We start from the raw sequence: 24,625 nt of genomic DNA on the forward strand, positions 1-24,625 counted from the left end.
AGATCCTTCACTGTACATATGTTTTTTATCTTTGAATGTCTAACCAGGCAAATATGTTAATAACTTCAGAAAAATTTTAAAGAGAAATAATTCATATTATCTTTATAAAGCAATATAGTTTTTAAAATTGGGATTATAAATAGTTCCCAAAGCCAACACTGATGGGTCAAGTTTGCTAGAGATCTCATAAATAAAGTTCTTAACAAAATATTTCTTCTTCCTGGCAATTTAACTAATATTACTTAGAAATGTTTTGATGATATTAATTATCAGAATACCACAGATAGAAAAAGAATAAACTGATATAATAAGTACAAATACTTTATGATCTGTATGTCATAGTCTCCTTGTTGAATTTTACTTGAAAACCATATAAAATAATTCTAGGCTTTCCCCAATGTTACACAATTTATGATCAGTGATAGCAATGACTGTTAATATGCCTTAAAAGGTGAATGCTTGATTTTATTCATTTTTCAGATCATACAGAAATAAAAAGTTTTTTTCCATATTTAGGTTTATAAGGTCATATATGAGAGGACCCAAGGATCATCAACAATTTAAGCCTGGTTGCCACCTTCAAAGATTATAAAACCAAAGATTGAAGGTGCTCTATTTAAAAAAAACAAAAAAACTAAAATTTACAAACTATGTAAACTAAATATGTATATATGTATATTATATAAGCATAAGGATATGAAAGAATGTTGCCCAACATTCCAGTATTACAAGGATTAAGCTGCAACAACTCACTGCAAGTATACCCAGAGGGGAATTCAGGAGAGAGAAAAACAGGATGCAGCATTCTGTTTTGGATATATGGCCCAAAGACAGTTAAGATTCGTATCTAAAAAAGAATTTCAATGGTCCCAGATTCTTACATCTTCCCATACATAGAGAAGCACTTACATCATTAACTTAAGATGTCTTCTCTTTTTGATTAGCAATAATCTTTTATGCCTGACTCTATGTTTCTTCCAGTGAAAAAAATTAATATAGATACTGGTTCCTCAATACATTTTTTGCAACAGTTCCTCAAAGCTATCTGAGAGGCTATCTTCCAGGCCATATAGTTCCCAGTAAGACCCTCAATAAAACTTCACTCACACTCTCACACTTGTATATCTGTCTTTCAGTTGACAGGTATATAGAAATTTATATAGTTAAATGGGCTATTTAGGAGGGCTTAGAGTTCCCAAAGATGCTTGTTTAAATTCTTTGTTGACTTAAGCCTTGCCTTCACCATACATTTAAGGATTTTTATTCTCTCCACAATAAATAGTGATATTAATGATTATTCTCAATGTTAAGATAATTTATCTCTCTCAAAATGATAAATATCATGTTTTTGTAAGCATTAAAATAGGCAACCCCAGATAGTTACATGTAAAAGAATGAAATTACACTTCTTAACACTATACACAAAAACAAACTCAAAATGGATTAAAGACCTAAATTCAAGGCCAGACACTATAGAAGTCTTAGAGGAAAATACAGGCAGAACACATTTAACATAAATTGCAGCAAGATCTTTTTTGAACCACCGTCTAGAGTAATGAAAAAAAAAAAAAAATGGGACCTAATTTTACTTAAAAGCTTTTACAGGGCAAAAGAAGCCATAAACAAAACAAAAAGACAGCCTTCAAAATGGAGAAAATATTTGCAAATGAAGCAACCAACAAGGGATTAATCTCCAAAATATATAAACAGCTCATGTAGCTCAATATAAAAAAAATAATAACCCAATGAAAAACTGCACAGATCTAAATTTGAGTGAACTCCAGGAGTTGGTGATACACAGGGAGGCCTGGCGTGCTGCGATTCATGGGGTCGCAAAAAGTCGGACACAACTGAGCTACTGAACTGAAATAGACATTTCTCCAAAGAAGACATAGAGATGGCCAACACATACATAAAAAGATGCTCAAAATTACTAATTATTAAGATTTAAGAAATTCAAATCAAAACTATAATGAGCTATCATCTCACACTGATCAAAATCACCATAATCAAAAAGTCATAAATAATAAATGCTGGAGAGAATGTGGAGAAAAGGGAACTGTTGGTGGGAATGTAAATCAGTACAGCCACTATAGAGAACAGTATGGATGGTCCTCAAAAATCTACAAACAAAACTGCCATATGACCCAGCTATCCCACTTCTGAGCATATAACCCAGGGAAAATCACAATTCAAAAAGATACATGCACTCCAATGTTCATTGCAGCACTATTTACAATAGCCAGGAAACAGAAGCAACCTAAAAGTTCAGCAACAGAAGACTGGATAAAGAAGATGTGGTACATATAGACACTGGACTGTTACTTAGCCATAAAGTGGAACTAAATAGTGCCATCTGCAGAGACGTGGATAGATCTGGAGATTGTCATACAGAGTGAAGTAAATCAGAAGAAGAAAAACAAATATCACATAAAATCACTTACATGTGGAATCTAGAAAAATGGTATAGATAAACTCATTTGCAAAGCAGAAATAGAGAGACATATGTAGGGAACAAACTTAGGGATACCAAGGGGAAGGGATTGCGATGAATTGGGCCTTTGGGATTGACATATACACACTGCTGCTGCTGCTAAGTCGCTTCAGTCATGTCCGACTCCATGTGACCCCATAGACAGCCTCGTACCAGGCCCCTCTGTCCCCGGGATTCTCCAGGCAAGAACACTGGAGTGGGTTGCCATTTCCTTCTCCAATGCATGAAAGTGAAAAGTGAAAGTGAAGTCGCTCAGTCATGTCTGACTCAGAGACCTCATGGACTGCAGCCTACCAGGCTCCTCCATCCATGGGATTTTCCAGGCAAGAGTACTGGAGTGGGGTGCCATTGCCTTCTCCGATATACACACTACGATGTATAAAATAGATAACTAACAAGAACCTACTGTTTAGCAAAGGGAGCTCTACTCAATGCTTTGTGGTGACCTAAATAGGAAGGAAATCTTAAAAAGACGGGATATATGTATACATATAACAGATTCACTTTGATGTACAGCAGAAACTAACACAACGTTGGTAAAGCAACTATATCCCAATAAAAGTTAATTAAAAATATAGGTAATGCCTACAAAGTTCCCAATGTTTACATTTGTACAAAATCTGTCAGCTTGCTTTTATATTGCTACTAGTTAAATACACCTCAATTGAGTTAATAAAATTATAATCGGAAATCATCATCATTAATCATTTCTTCTCCCCAAATGGCTTTAAAAGGCACCAGAACATTTCCTTCAACAATCCAGTTGTAAGGGGGAAAAAACTCATTCTGCTTATCTACACAAAATTGTAGGGCCAGATCTACTCAAAATGTTGACAAACAAAAAATGCTACAAGCAGAGAAAGAGATAAAATCAGTATGGCAATACCTGAGTAGGTACTATTTTTAGTAGTAAAGATACAAGGAAACATATAACAACTCTTGACTGATCTTTCAGTTTTTCATATCATGAAATTTCTGCTACATTATTTATTTTAAAATTTAAGATAAACCAAAATTAGATCGAATATGAAGAAGTTCTACCTAGTTTTAGCAAATAGCTAAAATATAAATTTTCTCCACTCAAAAAAATACTGGATATAATAAAAACTTTCATTGATGCTGAATTCCAAAATACTGTAGATATAATATTCATGAATATTACTCAGAACATTGAAGGTTAAGTAATATGCAAATGAGAAGAAAAAGTTCCAGGTAGAAAAAAGAATGTCTATATAGATGCCATTCTTTCTTCTCATCAAACCAAAAAAACACAATTATGTCATTAAGCTCTGCCTATATGGTGATGATTCCATATGAACTATAACCATTCAACAAAATAAAATAAGTACTTTCTTGAGTTCTCAGCAGTGACTGTCTCTATTATCTACCTACCTCAGTTGTGACTAGTACTTGCTAATTTGTGTAAATTTACCTCTCAGAGATTTCTTTCTCTTTCATTAATATCAAATTTTCCTGTGCTAGCCCTTCATAATCACTGCAAAAAGCCTGACTGCTTCCCAAATAATAAAAAAAAATCAAATCATTTGATAGTTAAATAACAGAGATGGTTAATAAAATACAAATTTTACTTCATCTTGAGATGGATTATCAGCTAAGTAGATATCTGTGATATTCTAGCTCTGGTTGAAACAGACACTAGAAACATTAAAATTTTGTACACTTACAAATAAAATCTAATAATTCTTCCATATCTGTTCTAATAAGTGTTCCATATCTGTTAATTTTTTTCAAATTATTATTTCACTCTAAAATGGAAGAATTTGAATTCTGATCAATTAATCATCTCTGAAAATGTTAATCTTGAATGTATAATGTTGTTCAACACTTAGTACCAACAATTTTGGATGTCTAAAATCTCTGTCTCATATTTTTTAAGGTAAAAAAAAATTTAAGCAAAAAAGTGAAAGTGTAGGAGGTAACTTCCAAAATCAAAAAGTGTAGAAATACATTCAGTATTTACTTGACTTTTAAGTTTTAGGTCTGAGTTTTCGGCACCCTGGCCTAAGAAAGAGAACATATCACCCATTGCTGAAGTCCTGGTTTACAAAGAGAAGAATGCTAGGAGTTCTCCACTAGAAGATGATTGAACCTATATCAGTGAATTTTCTATGTAAATAAACTATTATAAAAGCAAGCATAAATATTATTTAGAGCTATTAAAATTATTTTAAATTTTTTTTTCAAAAATTAACCTGAAACCTGTTCAGCAAATCATTTTCTTATACATTAAGAAATTGTGTAACTCTTACATTCTTACCGTTCTCTGTTAAATTTGAGAGAATGAAGAATAGCTGGCCTTTTTTGTCTAAGGTTCCACAAATGAAGTGTATCGTCTGAACTTGCACTGACCAAAGCACCCTGGAACAAAATGAAGACAAAATGAGTGATTTACTTAATTTATGTTTTTTTGTGAAATAAAACCTAAACTAATGTACTGAATTTTTCAGTGCCCTTTAAGTTATTTGTATTTATATAATGTAGAAATACAAGGAAAGACAATGAACATATTTCAGTCAGGAAGCCTAAAAATGCTAAGAGTAGAAGAAGCAGGTAAACTACCATATACGGATTGGTGAGAATGATTAGCTCAAGGAATATGCATTTATCAATAGAGGGATTATTATTATTATAAGCATCATTGTAACTATTAAAGATTATATTTTCTTTGTGAAAAACTATTCCTTTTTGTTTCTACTATTTACATATATATCATGTAGCTCTACAGAGAAGCAAATATCCAATTCAGTTTTAAAACTGCAATCTAATCACATAAAAATTCACCATTTCTAAAAATTTTCTATACAGTTGAGATGTACATATTCTTCCTAAAAAGTATACTTGATATAACTTAATTTGTATTCATAGTTCAAGAAGATTCATCTGTGACAAAAGAAAACATCTGTAGTAAAAATAAACATTTTTCCAACTAGAATTCAGTATAACTGCAAAAATAATAAGAGCCTTTTTATACAAAGCCTTCAAATACAAATGAATCCTACTTCAAATATTTAAAATAGGATGGGTTCTACCTATTAGTATGGCAGACACAACATGGGCAGAACTAGCTGCCATGTATGACTTCTTATACATATATTTAAACTACTTACTTCAGAGTTAACTAAGATCATCTTAAAACTATGTCAGAACTTTTGCCATCATGAATTTCCCAGCAAAAAATGTCAATGCTTGCCCTATGTCAGAGCCTGAAGCTACTCTAGAGTACTGAGTGTGTTCTATAAAACTGATCTTGCACCATTATGGTAGTCCTGAGATATCTAAAATTCTTATATTTTTCAAAGTACTGTGTTACAAGTAACCTTTCATAGTTAATTAACTCAACCACAGATATCAAAATGATTAGCCCATGTAAATGCTAGAAAGAGCTATACTGAAATTCCTAGAATTTATTTCTTCTTTAGGAATTAATGAATATAGGAATCTAAATGACACTTCCATAACAATTCCTAAGACAAAACAGATGCTCGTGTGTCTTGTAATGGTTCTCTTGACACTATTCAATACATAACTATGATTTTAGTCTCAGAGAAAAATAGCTTCTAAAACAACAACCATAACAGAGTATAACCATTAAAATGTTTTAAAATGTATGTAATTTGCATATTTGCATATAAATATGTAAATTACATATATTCAAACAGGTATACATTGATACATATATTTTGACATGATCTCACAGGTAATTACACTCCATGCAATAAAATGAATCCTACACACACCTTGAGGATTTTTGTTTTTGTATGCTTGCTTTATTTGTAAGCTGTTCTCAAATACTTTACATATTCAAACTAGAAAATTATTAGGATTTCTTAGAAGTACTTGATGAGCTACAATTTTTCTGAGTTATAGAACAGTGACTTCATTTCTCAGGAAGGTAGAAACTCATTTGGGACAGGGTGACAATAGACCATGATATACAAAATGAATAAAACATAACATCATTTCACAATATATGAAATTAATAAAATGTAGTTCATGCTATACAAAACATATATACTATGCCAAAGGCAATGAAAGTAAAATAATCCAGATGTTTAATAATATCTTAGGGTAATAGCTGATATAGGAAGGAAGTCAGTATTAATAATACTATGATAAAACTAGGAGATAACAGCATTTAAGGGAAGTAAACAGAACCTCTGAATGTAATAGTGCCAGCAGAGACATAACACCCATCAGCAGGGTGTCTAGGACTCATTTACAAAAACAAATCTATAAGAAACACTGCTAATGAAGACCTGTGAAGATTAAAAATTGAATAAAAACATGTGTCATGAGGTCAGAGGCTGGGAAGTTTGGGAAAAGGTCCCGAAATTGAATTTAAAGGCAGATCAAGGTGAGTAGTTCAGGACAGACAACATAAACACTGGCAGGCTTGTCAGTTTTGAAGGCTTGTCTTTATTTATTCTTAGTTATGTAACAGCTGCTGGTGCTGCTAAGCCGCTTCAGTCGTGTCCGACTCTGTGCGACCCCATAGACGGCAGCCCACCAGGCTTCCCCGTCCCTGGGATTCTCCAGGCAAGAACACTGGAGTGGGTTGCCATTTCCTTCTCCAGTGCATGAAAGTGAAAAATGAAAGTGAAGTCGCTCAGTCATGTCTGATTCCTAGCAACCCCATAGACTGCAGCCTACCAGGCTCCTCCGTCCATGGGATTTTCCAGGCAAAAGTACTGGAGTGGGGGTGCCATTGCCTTCTCCGTATGTAACAGCACAGAGACAAATTTAAGGCCTTGAAGACAATTCTCAGAGGACAGGACACAGAGAAAATCACCTGGAAACAATTTATGCTTACCAGTAAACATCTATACAGAAGGCAAAGGACTGAGATCTTTCAACTAGGAGCTATAAAGTTGTTGCTGTTCAGTCACTCAGTCATGTCTGACTCTTTGCAAGCCCATGGACTGCTGTACACCAGGCTTCCCTGTCCTTCACCATCTCCCACATTTTGCTCTGGGAGCTACAGTGTAACACTGAGATTTCAAAAAGGCTGCCATTCTAGATACTAATGACTAGCTATTACAATAAAATATTAAAAAAAATATTTTCCCTGCTCTTTATTTCCCTCTCTCATTTTGGTACCCCATAGCAAATATGCCTACCATATGAAATATGCTAGATCTGTCAATAAGGAGAATCTCACAGCCTTCTGAGAAAGATTTTTGAGTCAAGAAAAGTAAAACGTGGACATGTCTCAGTATCATAAATTTTTCATATCTCAGGTATCACTGATACAAAGCTATATGAAATATTTTACCCATGTTTATGAGTAAAAATTCTTAGAAAGATATATATATGCAAATACACAGAGTTGTCAAATAAAAGATCATCATTCATGCCATAAGAAAACCACCAATGATATCTCATATTTTTCTCTCAACATACTGAGCCCAATCTGCTAAGTGCTCAAATTTGGTAAGGCATAAACTCTTAGAACATTTTTGTATTGACTGACTCACTTAACATAAAAGAGTTCTAGAATATTAAAGGATCCATTGTAAAAATATGAGTCAAGAAGGCCTTAAGCAGCCTTCAACTACACTTTCTGAGCTTTATAAACTTTGTCTTTAGGGAGTTCCTCATCACCATAGGTCTATAAAAATAGGAATAGGGTAGGCAGCTTGGTGGGCTGCCATCTATGGGGTCACACAGAGTCGGAAACGACTAAAGTGACTTAGCAGCAGCAGGCAGCCAATGTCAAAATAGCTATGCCCTCATACACCAACAAATGATTATAAAAATACAGACAAACGCATTCAAATTATAAAACTGAAAAGATTATTTAATGGAAGATAAAGATAAAACATGAAAATTAACACTAGATGATTAAACAACCTGGTGAAAGGAGAGTGTAGAGGGAAAGTTTAATGGTCAGTATGGCAATCAAAGGATTTTAGTAATTTTTTTAAAATTGCTTAAACAATTAATCTATAAATTATGCTACACAATCACAATAACAGGATCTTCTGGTAATACAAATTTTTTCCTTTAAAATTTAATAAATTAACAAATACAGGAGTGCAGTCTTTAACGAAAAATGTCACCATGAATAATATTTCATATGTATATATCTTTAAGCATGTAGAAAAATACTATGAAAACAATTACACAATGTGTGTGACATAAATATTCAAGAAGATCCTTACCTCATTGATCAAGAATTGGAGTTGCAGGACAGCCGCACCACTTTCATGTTGACAATAACAATCAACACCAGGTCTTCCAAGTCTAAAATAATAAAAGTCAAGGATTCTAACATTTTAATTAGTATCAATATTCAGGTATAAAGAAAAAAACTAACCTACTTAGCAACCAACATTTGGCTTATTATTTACCTTTATTTTTGTAAATAAAGGGTTGAAAAATCATGGTCTTAGTTAATGGAAATTATATTATACAGCATTGTTTGTCAGCAAAATGACTGAATAAAATGTCCCTCACACATCAACCCCCTCAACAACAATAATTTTGCCTCTGCATGCACAGACCAAAGTGCATTCTCAGGAGCTCCAGGATCCAGGTTGGAGGTTATGAAGGTGCAGTCCATTTTCTCCACTGAGGAGACAGAACTGCCTCTAGGCAGCTGACTCACTGACTGTGGTCTCAGCTATAGAAACAGAAATAGCTCTGTTCCCCTGAGAATTTAGCTACAATCCCATTTGGCTCTGGGTCTGTCACCAGCATATCCCATATGTCAAGAGATCCAGAGGAGTCACATTCATCCATGTATCAGGTTAACAGGCATAATCAAGAACTTGTTCCTGGCTGTAGACCAGGAAGTGGCCTTTGAACCAGCTCCAGCTCACTCCACCTTTGGAGGAGAGCCCCTGGAAGTAACGTATAGTTCATCAGACTGTTGATTCTGAAACGGCCCCCTAACAGACCTCCAGCAGGTCTCAGCCACAGTTTAGGAACAATCTTACTGGCATAGGAACCCCTTAGGAAACATGCTTGTCTGGGCCCTCTAAGATCCTAAAAAGGATTTATACTCAGCTCAAGCCCCCTCACTGCCACAGTATGCTAGAATTTCTGCTGACACAAAGACTAGACAGGAGATACTCCTGTCTCTGCCCCTTGGAGTTTCTGAAAAAGCCCTATATATGACTCCAGCTTCCTCATAATCCATAGTCTGACAGTCTACAACAATCCTGAATGACCAGTGTCCCAGTAGGAAACACTCCTACTTGGAGATCTGAAAGGGCCCTACACCGAATCCCAATCCCTCCCAACAGCAGTCTGTGAACAGTCCTGCTACCAAATATACCCAACAGAACGTTGGGTATATACTCCTGTCTATACTCTCAGAAATTCTGAGAGGGCCCAAAACACCATAAACACTCCTAGCACAAGGACCTGTTGGCTGAGGACCCACGCATGGACCCTAAAGCGGACTCTTGTCCCAGTCCTACCCTACTGAACAAGGTACTACAGGCAGTCACATCCACCCAGGGACCAGAAGGGATCCATCCATACCATCCCAAGACCCAGTAACAAGCCCACAAGTCATAGATGCCACTGTAGACCCAGCAAAAACTGCCTCCCATGCATGCTTCACAACAGCAATTATGGATATAATCCTATCAGCTCAGGAAACAGACAGGAGGTTTTTATCTCATGAAACCAGTTTGTAAAAACTGGAAGAGGTGTTTACTTCCACAAATGCACAGACACCGATGTAAGGCTACAAAGACAACAGAGAGTTATGCAAATGTGACACCACCAAAGGAAAGTAATAGAACTCTAGTAACCGGTTCCAAAGAAATGGAGATTTATGACCTGCCTGACAAAGAATGTAAAATAATCATCTTAAACTGTATGAAATGCAAGAAAACACATAGAGACAACTGAACAAAATCAGGAAAACAAAATATGTTAAATAAAAGAAATGGAGAGAGATCAAAATGGTGGAGTAGAAGACATTGAGCTCACCTCCTCCTGTTGAATACATCAAAAATAGATCTACATGTGAGGCTTGCTAAAAATAAACTAGAGACTGGCAGAAAGGTTCTTTTACAACCAAGGGTGTAAAGAAAGATCCACATAGAGTCAGGTAGTGAGGAAGGCAAAGTGATCAGGACCAGTGCCTAGCAGGAAGCACAGAAAAAGAAGGGGATATCACAGATTGGGAAGTTCTCCCTAAGGAATGAGGGGTTTGGACACCCCAGCCATTGTGCTGGAATCAGGAAGATGAGTCTCCTGAATGGCTTTAAAAACCTGCAGAGTTCCAAACAATAGCAAGGAGAGATAAGAAAGTCATCCTAAGTGATCAGTGCAAGGAAACAGAGGAAAACAATAGAATGGGAAAGACTAGAGAACTTCCAGATGTTGAAGCTGGATGTTCAAGGCAGAGGAACCAGAGATTAAATTGCAAATTCTGTTGGATCATAGAAAAAACAAGAGAATTCCAGAAAAACATCTGCTTTAATTGACTGCGCCAAAGCCTTTGACTGTGTGCTAAGTCACTTCAGTCGTGTCCGACTCTGTGCGACCCCATAGATGGCAGCCCACCAGGCTCCCCTGTCCCTGGGATTCCCCAGGCAAGAACACTGGAGTGGGTTGCCATTTCCTTCTCCAATGCATGGAAGTGAAAAGTGAAAGTGAAGTCGCTCAGTCGTGTCCGACTCTTAACGACCCCATAGATGGCAGCCCACCAGGCTCCCCCATCCCTGGGATTCTTCAGGCAAGAACACTGGAGTAGGGTGCCATTGCCTTCTCCAAAGGCAGGTAGATCACAACAAACTGTGGAAATTTTTTCAAGAGATGGGAATACCGGACGGCTTTACCTGCCTCCTGAGAAATCTGTATGCAAGTCAAGAAACAACAGTTAGAACCGGACATGGAACAAACTGGTTCCACATTGGGAAAGGAGTACTTCAAGGCTGTCACCCTGCCTATTTAACCTATATGCAGAGTACATCATGCGAAATGCTGGGCTGCATGAAGCACAAGGCGGAATTAAGATTGCTGGGAGAAATATCAATAACCTCAGATATGCATGCAGATGACACCACCCTTATGGCAGAAAGCAAAGAGGAACTAAAGAGCCTCTTGATGAAAGTAAAAGAGGAGATTGAAAAAGCTGGCTTAAAACTCAACATTCAAAAACCCAAGATCATGGCATCTGGTCCCACCACTTCATGGCAAATAGATGGGGTAACAATGGAAACAGTGAGAGACTTTATTTTCTTGGGCTCCAAAATCACTGCAGATGTTGAGTGCAGCCATGAAATTTAAAGATGCTTGCTCCTTGGAAGAAAAGCTATGACCAACCTAGACAGTATATTAAAAAGCAGAGACATTATTTTGCCAACAAAGGTCCATCTATTCAAAGCTATGTTTTTTTCAGTAGTCATGTATGGATGTGAGAGTTGGACTATAAAGAAAAATGAGCGCCAAAGAATTGATGCTTTTTTTTTTTTTTTTTTTTTTTGAATTGATGCTTTTTGAACCGTGGTGTTAGAGAAGATTCTTGAGAGTCCCTTGGACTGTAAGGAGATCAAACCAGTCAATCCTAAAGGAAATCAGTCCTGAATATTCATTGGAAGGACTAATGCTGAAGCTGAAGCTCTAATACTTTGGCTACCCAATGTGAAGAACTGACTCATTGGAAAAGACCCTGATGCTGGGAAAGATTGAAGGCAGGAAGAGAAAGGGATGGCAGAGCATGAGATAGTTGGATGGCATCACCGACTGGATGGATATGAGTTTGGGCAAGCTCTGGGAGATGGTGGTGGACAGGGAAGCCTGGGGTGTGGCAGTCCATGGGGTCACAGAGTCGGATACAACTGAGTGACTGAACTGAACTGACCTGAACTTGAGAAAAGAATAGATGAATACAGTGAGAATTTAAACAAGGAACTAGAAAATATAAAAAAGAACCAGAGAAAAAGAAACCAATACAATATTGTAAAGTAATTAGCCTCCAATTAAAATAAATAAATTTATATTTTAAAAAAAAAGAGTATAACAACTGGAATGAAAAACAGACTGAGGGAATTAACAGACTAGGTGACAAAGAAAAATGCACGTGCAATCTGTGAGACAGAATAATGGAAATCACCCAGTCATAACAGGAAAAAGAAAAATTTTTAGAGGTAAGGATAGTTTAAGGGATCACTGAGCCAACATCAAGCATTCATATTAACATTCACATTATAGGGGTCCAAGAAGTAAAGATAGAGAAAGGAGTTTAAAATGTGTTTGATGAAATTGTGGCTAAAAATTTCTAGAGCCTGAAGAAGGAAACAGACATCCAGACACAGGAGGCACAGAGGACCTCAAACAGAATGAACCAAAGAGACCTGCACCAAGAGATATCATAACTAAAATGGAAAAACTTACAAATAAAGAGATAATTGCAAAGGCAGCAAATAAAAAACAAAAAGTCACATACAAGGGAACACCATAAGGCTATCAGCTGATTTTTCTACAGATTTTGCAGACCAGATGGGAGTGGCATGACATATTTAAAGAGTTGAAAGGGGAAAGCCTACAACCTGGGATACTCTATTCCACAAGATTATCATTTAGAAATGGAAGAGAGATAAAAACACTTTCTCTGACAAGCAAAGACTAAGAGTTCAATACTAAATTGACCCTAAAAGAAATGCTAAAGAGTCTTCCCTACGTGGAAAAGAAATGGCTACAATAAGAAGTAAGAATTCATAGGAAAGGAAAAATCGTACTAATAAAGGCAAATATATAGTGAAGACTATGGATCAACCACTTAAAAAAGATAATGTGAAGATTAAAAGACAAAAATTGTAAAATCAATTACAAGAAACAATTAAGGGATAAATATGAAGGTGTAAAATATGTCATCAAAAACAACATGCGGGAAGGAAGTAAAATATGTAGATCATTTAGAATGTGTTTAAGCTCAAATGACTACCACTTTGTAACAAAGTGACATATAGATCAACATATATAAATCCCATGTTAACTACAAATCAAAAACATACCATAGATTCACAGAAACAAGAGAGAAAGGAACACAAGTATGACACTAAAAAAAAAAATCACTGAACCACAAGGCAAGAACAGAGCAGAATCATAAAACAAAAAACAAGAAGCAAAATGTCAATAAATACATGCCAATCAATAATCACTTTATATGTTAATGGATTAAATACTCAAGTCAAAAGATAAGGTAGCTGACTGTATTCTTAAAAAAAAAAAAAAAAGGACGCATCTATATCCTGCCTATAAGAGACTCATTTCAGAGCTAAACGCACACACAGACTGAAAGTGAGGGAATAGGTAAAAAACGTTTCATACAAATGAAAACAACAAGAAAGTTGGGGTAGCAATACTCATATCAGACAAGGTCTACCACAAAGGAAAAAGAAAGGCATTATATAATTCTAAGAAAATCAAGTAGTTGCAGGAGGATTCCTACTTGTTGTCTCACGCAGCAGAAGATTCTTCACTCTTGATCTACAAAACCTCTGATGGAAAAGTTACTAGAACAGCATACAATTTGCATAAAACACACTTCAGCCTTACTGGTGTGCCTTCCAGCTTCTCAGTTCCCTGGGTCCTGTTAGATCCAGGGAACTGTTAGATCCAGGATCCTGTTAGATCCCAGTTTCTTATTACCACATCACATCCACCATGGAAGAATACCTTGTACTTTTCCACCTAAGTCACTGGGTCCAACAGCACAACAAAAGACTGGTGGAATAAGGACGCCTACCCGCAGCCGTAGGAATTTTTTTCTGTGGAAACGAAAAGCCTGCCTGCTCAGCAAGTTGAAAATGAAGGAGTGGCTCAAAGTAAAAGAAAAATAACTTAAAGACTGTATCATGGAAAACAAAGAGAAACCAGTTATCACAACGTTTAATTTAAAATTTGAGGGGAAAAATACCTGAAAGATCTGTAGGCAACAGTAATGTTTTTCTTTTACTGTCCTTGAGAGTTCTTAGAGTGCCTTAAAAAAACATGTTGACTATATGAAGCAGTGTTCCAACTCAAACAGAATAATATGCTCTTAACACCTGAGGTTTGAGGAGACTATAGATATGTCTTAGCATTACTGTAGCAGGAAAATATAGAGAGAATAAATTATTTTTATAGTAGATCTTTAGCAAAAAACTGTAAGTAGGAAAATAATTTGCTCTTTAAAGAGCAATATTTATCATGATATATTAGGTTAATCCTGGAGGAAGAAACAGCAACCCAGTCCAGTATTCTTGCCTGGAGAATCCCATGGACAGAGGAGCCTGGCAGGCTACAGTTCACGGGGTTGCAAAGTGTTCAACACAACTCAGCAAATACATGATGATAGAAGGATCAATACAAGAGGATATAACATTCATTAACATACAGCTAACATAATGGCACATAAGTATATGAAGCAAATATTGACAGATGCAAAGGAAGAAACTGATAATAATACAATAATAGTAGAGGATTTGAACAGCCCCTTATATCGATAAACAGAGTATCCAGAAAAAAAAAATACTAAAGACATAGTAGTCTTAAGTGACACATTAGACCAACTGAACTTAATAGGCATCCAGAGGACTTACATCCCCTAACAGCAGACTATACATCCTTTAAGTGCATATAAAACATTCTTCAGGACATACTGCATGCTATGTCACAAAACATGTCTAAACAAATTTAAAAGGATAAAAATACACCAAGAATTTTTTCTTAAAAAAAAAAGAAAAACCTAGAAATTAACTACAGAAAGAAAAACAGATAAAAAACATATACATATGACACTAAACAAGAGAGAGGAGATATATGTATACAAATAGCTGATTCACTTTGCTGTACAGCAGAAACTAACACAACATTGTAAAACACCTATATTTCAATATTTTTTAAAATTAAAACACAACATAATAAACCTTAGGGAATACAGATAAAGCAGTTCTCAGATACAAATTAAGAGCTAAAGCATCTACACACACAAAAAAAAATCTCAGTTCAGTAACCTAAAATTCAGTAACCTAAAATTAATGAGAAACAATAAAAGCAGAGAAAACTAAACCCAAGCAATCAGGAAAAAGGAAATTAAAAAGATGAGCTGATATAAATAAAATGGAAAATAAAACAATAAACAAAATCAATGAAAGCAAAGTTGGTTCTTTAAAAAAAAAAATCAGCAAAATTCATTTAGCTACATCAACCTTAAATAAAGAGAATACACAAGTAATTAGGAACTAAAAATGTGACAACACATCTTATAAAAATAAAGATTATAGAGGATATTATAAACAATTTATATGTCAACAAATTAGATAATATAGAAGAAATGAACAAACTCCTAGAAATACATAAATTACCTAAACTGATTAGAAAAGAAATTTTAAAATCTGAATAGTCCTTTAAAGCAACTGATTTAGTAATTAACTATCCAGGATGAAAAGCTCAGATGGCATCATTGGTGAAATATACCAAAAAGTTAAGATTACTACCTATTCTTCATTAACTCTCTTAAAAATCAAAAGAGAAAACACTTCCCATAAGATGCTATTAGGCCAGTAGTGGCTCAGACGGTATAGCGTCTGCCTACAATGCAGGAGACCCGGGTTCAATCCCTGGGTTGGAAAGATCCCAGGGGGAAAAAATGGCACCCCACTCCAGTACTCTTGCCTGGAAAATCCTATGGATGGAGGAGCCTGGTAGGCTACAGTCCATGTGGTCACAAAGAGTCAGACATGACTGAACAACTTCACTTTCACCCTGATACCTGATTCAAAGATGTTACAAAGAAAGAAAACTAAGGACTAATAATTTACTAATACAGACATTAAAATACTCAGCAAAAAATAATCAAAATGAATCCAGCAACATCTATAAAGGGTCATTTCTTATGATCTGGTAAGATTTACTCCAGGAATGCAACACTGGTTTAACAACAAAAAATCAATTAATAATAATATAATAATAACAACAATAATGTAATACATTTATTATCAACAGACTAAAAGACAAAAATTACTTGGTCATCTCAAGAAGTGAAGAAAAGTTATTTGAAAGAAGTTTGTACACCTTCATGGTAAAAACTCTCAATAAATTAACAATAGAAAGAAATTTCTTCAATCTGATAAAGGGCATGTACAAAAAACCTACTGCTAATGTCATACTACTGAAACAATGAATAATTTCCTTCTAAGACAAGGAATGAGACAAATATGTACCAGAGGTTTTATCCAGGGCAACTGAACAAGAGAAATAAAGGATACCCAGATTAGAAAAGAAGAACTAAAACTATTTGTAGATAACATGATCTTGTACATACAGGTATATCTTATTTTACTGTGCTTTACTTTTTTAGCACTTCTCAGACACTGAGCTTTTTTACAAATGTAAGGTTTATGGCAACCCTGCATTATGAGATGATGCTTAGCATTTTAAGCAATAAAGTATTTTTCAATTAAAGCACGTACATTATTTTTTCAGACATAATACTATTGCATACTTAATAGGCAACAGCAGAGTGTAAACATAACTTTATATCCACTAGGAAACCAAAAACTTCATGTGATGCTTTATTGTGGTATTTGCTTTATTGCAATGGTCTGGAACCACAATATCTCCAAGGTATGTCTGCACACAATCCTAAGAAATACACTGAAAAATCATTACAACTAATAAAAGAGGTAACATTAAGGCTGCAGGTAACAAAATCAACGTACAAAAATCAACTTTCTCTATATACTGCTGCTGCTGCTGCTAAGTCGCTTCAGTCATGTCCGACTCTTAGCGACCCCATGGACTGCAGCCCACCAGACTCCCCCGTCCCTGGGATTCTCCAGGCAAGAACACTGGAGTGGGTTGCCATTTCCTTCTCCACTCTATACACTAACAAAGCACTATCCAAAAATTAAGAAAAAAATTATATTTACAGTAGTAAAGTAATAAAAGAATCTGCAATAAATAGAACAAAAGAAGTACAAAATATGTATTCCAAAAACTATAAACATTAATGAAAAAAATTAAAGACCTAACAAGTGGAAAGACATCTAATGCCCATAGATCAAAAGACTTAATATTGTTAAGGTGGTAATACTCTGCAAATACAGAATCAAAGAAATCCCTATCCAAATCCCAGCTGCATTTTTTTTTTTTTTTTGCAGAAATAGATAAGACAATGATTTTTGCAGAAATAGACAATAGACAAAAATCCATATGGATATTTAAGAGACCCAGTATATTAAAAAAAAAACAAACCTTAAAAAATAAGAATAATGTTGGAAGACTCAAACTTCAAAATACATAGAAAGCTACAGAAATCAAAACCAATGAGGTGCTGAAATAGAGTAGACATATAGGTAACTGGAACAGAATTGAGAATCTAGAAATAAATCCTCATGTATTTAGTCAACTGATTTTCAACAAGGATATCAAGACAATTTAATGGAGATAGACTTCTTTTTAGGAAATATTACTACAACAACTGAACATCCACATATAAAGTGATGTAGATCCCATCCTTATACCATATACAAAACCTAGCTCAAAATGAATCACAGCTTAAATTAAAAAGCTAAAACTATAAAACTAATAGGGGAAAATAGTCACAGTAAAGCAAGTCACACAAATTTTCTGATTTCCCAGTGCATATAAAAGTTATTTTTATACTATATTGCAGCCTATTAAGTGTGTAACAGCATTATGTCTTTAAAAAACCAATGTACATATCTTAATTAAAAATACTTAATTTCTGCAAAGAGCTAAACATCATCTGAGCCTTCAGTGAGTCACACCCTTTTTGCTGGTGGATGACTTGAAACATTGCAAGAATTAACAAAAAGTGACACAGAGACACTAAGTGAGCAAATGCTGTTAGAAAAATGGTGCTGATAGACTTGAAGACAGGAGTTAGCACAAACCTTCAATTTACAAAAATGAATATCTCAAAGCAAAATAAAATGAGGTATACTTGTATTTAATTCATAGAACTGTATATTAAAAGAAAAAAGTCAAATTTACTATATGAAAATATTGAAAGGTGAAATTTAAAATGATTAATGTATTCTCTAAAAAGAAAAGTAACATCTCTTAAAAACATATGTTAAAATATAAACCTATTTTTAATATAAAAGTAAATAAAAATTATAAAGCATGGAGATGGTCAACTTAGGAAAACAAGTGATAAAATAAAAATTATTTTACCTAATTAATATTTACAGATAAATCCAACCAACAATAGCAAAATATTCATTCATTTCAAAATACTCATTCATTTAACATTTATTATGATAGGTCACAGACAGGGCCATAAAACAAGCTTCAGTTAATTTAAAAGGATTCAGTTAATATACTGTCTGCTGCTGCTAAGTCATTTCAGTCATGTCCGACTCTATGCGACCCCATAGACGGCAGCCCACCAGGCTCCTCCATCCCTGGGATTCTCCAGGCAAGAACACTGGAGTGGCTTGCCATTTCCTTCTCCAATGGGTGGAAATGAAAAGTGAAAGTGAAGTCACTCAGTCGTGTCCAACTCTTTGCAACCCCATGGACTGCAGCCTACCAGGCTCCTCTGTCTCTGGGATTTTCCAGGCAAGAGTACTGGAGTGGGGTGCCATTGCCTTCTCCGTATACTGTCTGACCACAATGGAATTAAATTAGAAATCAATAATGAAAGAATTCTAGAAAAATCTCTAATATTTATAAACTAAATAAAACATTTATAAATAACCCACAGTTAAAGAAAACAAGTAGAAATTAGAAAATAATTCAAGCTGAATGGAAGGAAAACACATGTTAAAATTTGGGGATGGGGAATTACAATTCTGCCAAGAGGGAACAGCCCTATTCTCCCAGTTTCTGTCTTTCATAACTGAAAACAAGAGCAAAAACCCTGGAGATAACATTATAAACAAGCAAAAGTAAACTCTGAGGTAGAAAGAAAGAAAGAAATTTCCAGGCATCTCAGGACTTGTGGAATGACACAGTAGTGAGTTCCTTGAGTTTCCTTTGTGTCCCATATATGCTAGACAGAGCACTGCAGAAGTTTTCAACCCAGTATCACCAACTAGGACAGGTAAAAAATAAAGACAAAAGCAAAAAATCCAAGAAAAGCTATTCTCCAAAAGGACTGAGAAGAGGGTGGGCTAAAAGCCAACTGTGGCATTATCCATCCTATTCTATCCAAACATCAATGAAAAAAACCATACTCTCCTCCTTCCCACTCCATGGCGTTCAAGAGGGCTGACTAGGGAGCTGCTCATCTACCTCATCTCACTCCCACCATGCAGAGAGTACACTTTAAATCCTATAGCCACTGGTATTTAAGGACACAAGCAGGTTGCTAATCACCCATCCCCTGCCTGGAAGAAGCAGGTAGCACTTTGTTCCACTGCCAGGTTATATCAGTGCACTAAGCAGGATGCTGAATTCCCATCTCCACAGCAGTGGAGGCAGGGGGAAGCAATACAAGCCTGATGGGGTAGTACTATTGAGTCTAAATCAGCAGTTGATCTTCTATCCTCTTACCAGTATAAGGATGTTATTTTAATTTCTCCAACAAGATATGGCAGCCCTGGAGTACAGTGGCAACAAGTTTGAATGAGGTAGTATAAGGTGGGGCTAGTTATCATTAGGTTTCACTCACACCCTCCTAGCACCCCAAGTCAGCAAGGTGATAATTTGGAAGCAGAATCCTTCCACTTGACAGCAACAAGACTGAACAAGGTGGGTGAAGCAGGGCTAGTCAGCAACCAAATCATACCAGAGAATCCTAATAGGAGCTGAACCACTGTTTACATCAATGAGGCAAAACAAGGTGATGCAGGGAGAAGTGATTGATACTATGATTCCTTTATCTCCTGATGTCACTGGAGCACAGTGGGAAGGTGAACTTCCAACCCACCCACTTGAAAGGAAGCAGTATCGATCACTACCCTCCTTTTTCAGGGATGAGTATGTTGACAGGGCTCACCAAGAAACTGTACATACCCATCTGGGACTCAAACAGCAAAGGAAGAAGTTAAATGGTCACTCATTGCAGATGACATTATACTCTACATAGAAAATTCTACAGTCTTCACCAGAAAACTACTAGGATATATAAATTCAGTAATGTTGTAGGATACAAAATTAATACACAGAAATCTGTTACATTTCTATACACTACCAGAAAGAGAAATTAAGAACACAATACCATTTGCAATTGTATCACACAAAAATAAGCAAACTGATCACATGGATCACAACCTTGTCTAATTCAATGAAACTATGAGCTATGCTGTGTAGGGCCACCCAAGACATATGGATCATGGTGGAGAGTTCTGACAAAATGTGGTCTACTAGAGAAGGGAATAGAAAAACACCTCAGTATTCTTGCCTCGAGAACCCCATGAACAGTATGAAAAGGCAAAAAGATCTGACACTGAAAGATGAACTCCCCAGGTCAGTAGGTACCCAATATGCTATTGCAGAAGAGCAGAGAAAAAATTTCAGAAGGAACGAACAGACTGAGCCAAAACAAAAACAACATCCAGTTGTGGATGTGGCTGGTGGTGGAAGTAAAGTCTGATGCAGGATGGGGAACACATGTATACCTGTGGTGGATTCATTTCAATATTTGGCAAAACCAATACAATATTGTAAAGTTTAAAAATTAAAAAAAAAAAAAAAGCAATACTGCATAGGAACCTGGAATGGTAGGTCCATGAATCAAGGCAAATTGGAAGTGATCAAACAGGAGATGACAAGAGTGAACATCAACATTTTAGGAATCGGTGGACTAAAATGGACTGGAATGGGCAAATTTAATTCAGATGACAATTATACCTACTACTGTGTGCAAGAGTCACTTAGAAGAACTGGAGTAGCCCTCATAGTCTACAAGAGTCCAAAATGCAGTACTTGGTGCAATCTCAAAAACAACAAAATCATCTCTGTTTGTTTCCAAGGCAAACTATTTAGTATCACAGTAATCTAATGCCAAAGAAGCTCAAGTGGAACAGTTCTCTAAAGACCTACAAGATCTTTAGAACTAACACCAAAATACATGTTCTTTTCATCACAGGAGTCTGGAATGCAAAAGTCAAGAGATACCTGGAGTAACAGGCAAGTTTGGCCTTGGAGTACAAACTGAAGCAGGGCAGAGGCTAAAATAACTTTGTGAAGAGAACACACTGGTCATAGCAAACACCCTCTTCCAATAACACAAGACAACCCTATACAAGGACATCACCAGATGGTCAATACCAAAGTCAGACTGATTATATTCTTTGCAGCTGAAGATGAAGAAGCTCTATAGAGTCAGCAAAAAGAAGCAAAACAGCAAAACAAAGCAAAACAAGCAAAAACAGCAAAAACTTAAATTGAAGAAAGTAAGAAAAATCACTAGGCCATTCAGGTATGACTTAAATCAAATTCCTATGATGATACAGAGAAAGTGACAAACAGATTCAAGGGATCAGATCTGATAGACAGAGTGCCTGCAGAATTATGGATGAAGGTTCGAAACATTGTACAGGAGGAGGTGAACAAAACCGTCCTGAAGAAAAGAAATGCAAAATGGCAAAATGGTTGCCTGAGGAGGCCTTACAAACAGCTGAGAAAAGAAGAAAAGCTAAAGGCAAAGGAGAAAAGGAAAGATATATCCATTTGAATGCAGAGTTCCAAAGAATAGCAAGGAGAGATAAGAAAGCCTTCCTAAGTGGACAATGCAAAGAAGTAGAGGAAAATAATACAATGGGAAAGATTAGAGATCTCTTCAGGAAAATCAGAGATACCAAGGAACATATCATGCAAAGATGGGCACAATAAAGGACAGAAATGATATGGACCTAATAGAAGCAGAAGATATTAAGAAGAGGTGGCAAGAATATACAGAAGAACTGTACAAGAAAGATCTTAATAATCCAGATAACCACAATGGTGTAATCACTCACCTAGAGCCAGACTCTCGGAATGCAGAGTCGAGTGGGCCTTAGCAAACAACACTATGATCAAAGCTAGTCGAGGTGATAGAATTCCAGCAGAGCTACTTAAAATCCTAAAAGATACTACTGTGAAAGTGCTACACTCAATATGCCAGCATATTAGGAAAACTCAGCATTGCCACATGACTGAAAAAGGTCAGTTTTCATTCCAATCCCAAAGAAAGACAGTTGCAAAGAATTTTCAAACTACCGCACAATAGCATTCATTTCACATGCTAGCAAAGTAATGCTCAAAGTTCTCCAACAAGGTCTCAACAGTACATGAACCAAGAACCTCCAGATGTTCAAGGCAGATTTAGAAAAGGCAGAGGAACCAGAGATCAAACTGCCAACATCTACTGGATCACAGAAAAAGCAAGTGAGTTCCAGAAAAACATCTACTTCTGCTTCATTGACTACACTAAAGCATTTGACTGTGTGGATCACAACAAACTGTGGAAAATTCTTAAAGAGATAGGAATACCAGACCACCTGATCAGACTCCTGAGAAACCTGTACGCAGGTCAAGAGGCAACAATTAGAACTGGACATGGAACAATGGACTAGTTCCGAATTGGGAAAGGAGTACGTCAAGGCTGTATACCGTCACCCTGCTTATTTAATTTATATGTAGAGTACATCATGCAAAATGCCCCACTAGATGATGCACAAGCTGGATTCAAGATTGCCGGGAGAAATATCAATAACCTCAGATATGCAGATAGCACCACCCTTATGGCAGAAAGCAAAGAGGAACTAAAGATCATCTTGATGAAAGTAAAAAAGCAGAGTGAAAACGCTGGCTTAAAACTCAACATTCAATAAATACAGTATACTAACGCATATATATGGAATTTAGAAAGATGGTAACAATAACCCGGTGTACGAAACAGCAAAAGAGACACTGATGTATAGAACAGTCTTATGGACTCTGTGGGAGAGGGAGAGGGTGGGAAGATTTGGGAGAATGGCATTGAAACATGTAAAATATCATGTAAGAAACAAGTTGCCAGTCCAGGTTCGATGCACGATACTGGATGCTTGGGGCTAGTGCACTGGGACGACCCAGAGGGATGGTATGGGGAGGGAGGAGGGAGGAGTGTTTAGGATGGGGAACACATGTATACCTGTGGCGGATTCATTTTGATATTTGGCAAAACTAATACAATTATGTAAAGTTTAAAAATAAAATTAGAAAAAAAAAAAAGAAAAAAAAAAACTCAACATTCAAAAAACCAAGATCATGGCATTGGGTTCCATTGCCTCAAGGCAAATAGATGGGGAAACAATAGAAACAGTGAGAGACTTTATTTTCTTGGGCTCCAAAATCACTGCAGATGGTGAGTGCAGCCATGAAATTAAAAGATGCTTGCTCTTTGGAGGAAATGATATGACCAACCTAGACAGCATATTAAAAAGCAGAGACATTACTTTTCCAACAAAGGTCCATCTAGTCAAAGCTATGGTTTTTCCAGTAGCCATGTATAGATGTGAGAGTTGGAGCACACATAAGGCTGAGCACCAAAGAATTGATGCTTTTCAACTATGGTGTTGGAGAAGACTCTTGAGAGTTCCTTGAACTGCAAGGAGATTAACCAGTCAATCCCACAGGAAATCAATCCTTACTATTCATTGGAAAGATTGATGCTAAAGCACCAATACTTTGGTACCTGATGCAAAGAGCTGACTCATTAGAAAAGACCCTGATGCTGGGAAAGATTGAAGGCAGGAGAAGGGGACGACAGACTACGAGATGGTTGGATGGCATCACTGCCTCAATGGACATGAGTTTGAGCAAGCTCTGGGAGATAGTGAAGGACAGGGAAGCCTAGCAAGCTGCAGTCCCTGTGGTTGCAAAGAGCTGGATATGACTGTTGGGTGACAGAACAACAACAACAACAAAAAGAATAAAAGACCTAGGAATAAATTTACCCAAGGAAGTGAAAGACGTGTATACTGGAAACTATAAGACACTGATGAAAGAAACTGAAAACATAAATAATAGGGTAGATATACTATGCTCATGCATAGAATGATTAACACTGTTAAAAATGTCCATACCATCCAAAGCAATCTAAAGATTCAGTGGAATTCCTAGAAAAATACCCATGCACTTTTCACAGAAACAGAACAAATAATCCTAAAATTTGTACACAACTACAAAAGACCTCGAATAGCAAAACAATCTTCAGAAATAAGAACA

At 36.1% G+C, this 24,625-nt stretch overlaps 1 long non-coding RNA gene across 1 annotated transcript in view; it reads right to left on the reverse strand.

Moving 5' to 3' along the window:
• Positions 1–4,778: 4,778 nt before the first annotated feature.
• LOC113889240 overlaps positions 4,779–24,625 on the reverse strand; it is a 30,435-nt gene continuing 10,588 nt past the window's right edge. Inside the window, exons 2-3 of the long non-coding RNA XR_003510188.1 lie at positions 8,677–8,758; positions 4,779–4,873 (exon numbers count right to left, since the gene is read on the reverse strand). This is a non-coding gene — a long non-coding RNA (uncharacterized LOC113889240). The remainder of the gene's footprint in view (positions 4,874–8,676; positions 8,759–24,625) is intronic.

This window comes from Bos indicus x Bos taurus, unplaced genomic scaffold (genome assembly GCF_003369695.1).
Source record: "Bos indicus x Bos taurus breed Angus x Brahman F1 hybrid unplaced genomic scaffold, Bos_hybrid_MaternalHap_v2.0 tig00011634_arrow_arrow_obj, whole genome shotgun sequence".
NCBI lineage: Eukaryota > Metazoa > Chordata > Mammalia > Artiodactyla > Bovidae > Bos > Bos indicus x Bos taurus.